The sequence below is a fragment of the Lycium ferocissimum genome, unplaced genomic scaffold (genome assembly GCF_029784015.1).
Source record: "Lycium ferocissimum isolate CSIRO_LF1 unplaced genomic scaffold, AGI_CSIRO_Lferr_CH_V1 ctg2013, whole genome shotgun sequence".
Lineage (NCBI taxonomy): Eukaryota > Viridiplantae > Streptophyta > Magnoliopsida > Solanales > Solanaceae > Lycium > Lycium ferocissimum.
Window position 1 is genome coordinate 57366 of NW_026718848.1, and position 3693 is coordinate 61058.

At 37.2% G+C, this 3693-nt stretch overlaps 1 long non-coding RNA gene across 1 annotated transcript; it reads left to right on the plus strand.

The window, feature by feature from the left end:
* Positions 1-222: 222 nt before the first annotated feature.
* Positions 223-2596, plus strand: LOC132043025 (uncharacterized). The gene is made up of 3 exons (XR_009411640.1): positions 223-684; positions 1601-1724; positions 2446-2596. It is a non-coding gene; the product is annotated as an uncharacterized LOC132043025 (long non-coding RNA).
* Positions 2597-3693: the final 1097 nt, after the last annotated feature.

Consider the following 3693-nt stretch of genomic DNA (forward strand, 5'->3'; position numbering starts at 1 on the left):
ATATTCACCTTACGTCTAAGACATGCCAAAGAAAGGAAAAGGAAGCCTTACATACCTTGGCCGCTTCGCAAGCTAATCCAAACTCAGGCCTCGGCTCTCCAAAGTCTACACAACGTCAATGAATATTGATCATTAACTATATGTGTAACACCCCAAAATTTTCTTTTTGAAAGTAACACCTCAATTTTTTTTTAGACGAAAGAAAAAAAAATTCGTTATGTTTCGGGTGATCTGACTTCGGGAGGTCATAACCCCATCAGAATTTGGGAATTTGGAAAAACTTATAAAATGAAAGTTGTAGATAATTGAAATACCTTTCCAACCATATATTATGGGCTTATAGGTGACATCTGGATAAAGAGTTATGGACATTTTAAGGCAGAAAGGTCAAGCTGGGTAATGAATTCGGCCCAACCCGATTTCAAGTCGGGTCAGGCCCATTTCCTTGACTTTTAATTGATATTTTCAGTCTTCTTTCTTCATTTCCAGACCTGAAATATCCAGAACATTTTAGAGAGAGAGAGAGAGAGAACTCCTAGGCTAAGAAAAGCCATTTTTGACCAAAATCGGAGCCCCGAATTGCGAAGCTCGTGAAGAGAAAAGAGTTGTACGTTGCCTTGCTTTCAGTTTGAGCCAAAAATCAGCTAAGGAGGAGAGTGTTGACTTGGTTGCTGCCTACTTAAGGTAAGATTGAAGTCCCTTTTTCATTGTTAACAAGTTTGTTTAGAGATTAAACGGATTAGAACGGAGAAAATAGCGTTATAAACTTGTTTATTGTCTTGTTGAGTTTTATGGATTAGGGGTTGTTTTAGTTGGATTAAATGGGTATAATTAGTTGAGTTATGATGTATAATGATTGTTGATGTTGTTGATAAGTTTTTGTTTTCGAAATTGGGAGAATAGAGTGTATGAACATATCGTATACAAAGCGTATATTGGGCTGTTTTGCAGACTTTGTGGCTGTTTTGTGACAATATTTTGGGGTTGTTTTATATGATTTTTGAGGATGTTTGATGGTAATATTTTGGGGCTATTTGGTGGTTGTTGTGAACTATTTTGGGGGCTGGAATATCAAGGGAGTTGCTGCTCAAATTTTTCGTTTTGTAAACCCGTTTTTGGATTTGGACTGCTGTTAGTGTTTTTAGCATAACTCCTTGTGTAAAGCTCCGTTTCGAGTGATTCAAGATGTTCTGGAAAGCTATTTCATAGACCTAAAACTTTCATAAAGTCTGTAAAACCCAGTTTTGCCTTTAGTTACTCGAAAATGGGTGATGAAGTACAAGGGGAGGTGCTGCCCAGATTCTGTTTGAACATCCTACATGGACTGCTGTTAGTATTTTGGGCATATCTTTTTGTACAAAATTGATTTAGGGGTGATTCGAATTTCTGTGAGACCCTAAGACATATATCTACAACTTTCATTGAGGACACAAAGTCCAGTTTTTCCATTTATCCCTTCGAAACTGAGCAACAATACAAGACAGTAGCGCTGTCCAGAATTTCTGTTTTGATAGTTTGGGCTGATTTTCGTTGATTTCGTGTTTAGTTGTGATGTGCTGGGACTTTTGAACTTAAGTAGATATTTGATTGTGTATTTAAGGTATATATGCTCTTGTACAAGCTAAGAGGAATTATTTGACGAAGTGGACTTTGGTTGGTCTATGGCGTAGATGATTTGACCTCCTCGAGTTGTGGTAGAACTTGTTGGGTGGTAAAACGCCGAGGTTTGTGTATAAACTTGAACTTAAAATATCTTTACTTTTCTGGAATTTTGAAGTATCTTGATGAGTTATTTCTTTACTCTTCATCTTATATTATTGTATGGTTATTGTTTCAAGTATTGCAAAACTTTTGCTAAATCGCCCACTTGTACGAATTGCTTGATCATTTTGCATTCTTGTTGGGACTTTGTCCTTCTTGTTATGGTGACTAGTCATCGATATTGGCATGCCCCTCGATTCGGATCTTGCCCATCTTGACTTTGGATTTACATTTCGTCTTGACGATGGATTTTCGTCCATTTTCGAGTACGAGTGAAAAGCCACTTTCGACATGGTTCTTGATTCTCTTGATATTGGGTGACGACCACTTCCTCCGGATATGGGCTTCGGTCCTTCTTGATTTCGGGGCTTCGGCCCGTCTTGATATTGGTTGTGCTTAGTGTGATGGCATGACGTACATATTGGGCGAAAGTGATTATTTGACAATTCTCTTGAATTGAATTATAAGCCTTCTTGATACTCGAGCCTTAGAATATTAGTATGGACATTTTGAAACTCTCCAAGGTTTGTATTCGATACCTTGATATACTTGTTCACTTGGGCTTATTTTTACCTTATCGAGTCATCTACGGTAAACAAGGGAATTGGAGAATTTAATGGCTCCAAGCCCAAAGTTTATACACCACTAAGCTTTATGCTTAGCGATAGTTGTTTTCTATCGTAGGTAATGTGCGAGATGAAGTATGAAGATGGCCATTTGGAGTAGACTTTTTGGGAGCCCTTGTAAAGATCACATCTGCATATGCATCTAGTTTTTTGGTAAATTTTTGGGGACTTGTACATGATACATGTGTGGCACTTATGTATGAAATTTTGAAGGCTTGTGAAAAAAAAAACGAGACCATGTGCTTGTAACTTAAACTTGGTGACCTGTTTTGTTTGTTTTGGGTGTGTTTGTAACCCAAAGTCACGTCATATACTGAGTTCGTATTTTGTATTGTAATTATGTATAAAGGATGACATTAGTTTTGTGAAAATCGCTAGTTTGGGTTTTGTGTATCATATGAACCCGTAGTGGCGTCGATCTGGAAATAAATTTCAAAACGAAATTTCTTCAATGTGTTGACTATTTTGGAAAGGGAAATTACCGTTTTAAAATGATCCTTTGATATTGTATTTCACCTAAGAAATTTTTGGAGGGCGAAATGAAAAAAAAAATGAGAGTCAACTTTTTCGCATGGGCTTTTTCCGCTATTAAATATATCTGTGAACATCTTTTGGCATGAGTCCTTCTAAACGGTGTAAGGGTAAAATTAGTTTTTGTTTCGTAAGTGGTGTCCTCCCGAAGGGGGGCGCTACAATATGCATTTAGGAGATTCAATTCTAAACTATTTCTCAATTCTACCAAAAATCGGGCAGCACCTCCCCTGTAAATACAACAACCCCGAGAATTCAACTCGGCTAACTCTTCAACAATAATACCAACAACCATTCTAGCAACATTCAAACATACTTTAAACAATTCACACAACATTCCAAATGGCCAAACCAACTTGGCCGAAACTATCCAATTCCCATAGGACGATATCAACACGTTTCTTTCTTCCAAATTTATGAACTATATCGACAAAAATCCACACATTAACAACATTATTCCCACAAATCCAAGGAACCATAATAAGATCACATTAACTTCAAATCAGCCTACACGCTTTGAACTTCAACTTGGATCACTAACCTTCATTCCACGTTATAGAATTCATAAAAACAACAACCAAAATGCAAGATAACATTAGATTATTTCTTGCATACCACACAGCCCCTATTCGGCCACTCCACAACATACCACATTTCATACGTTTCATTTATTTTCTACACATTACAACAACACATAAACATGTTAAATTCAATTACTCTCCACTCCCACACAACACACACATATACACGGCCAAACACACCCACACGGCCACAA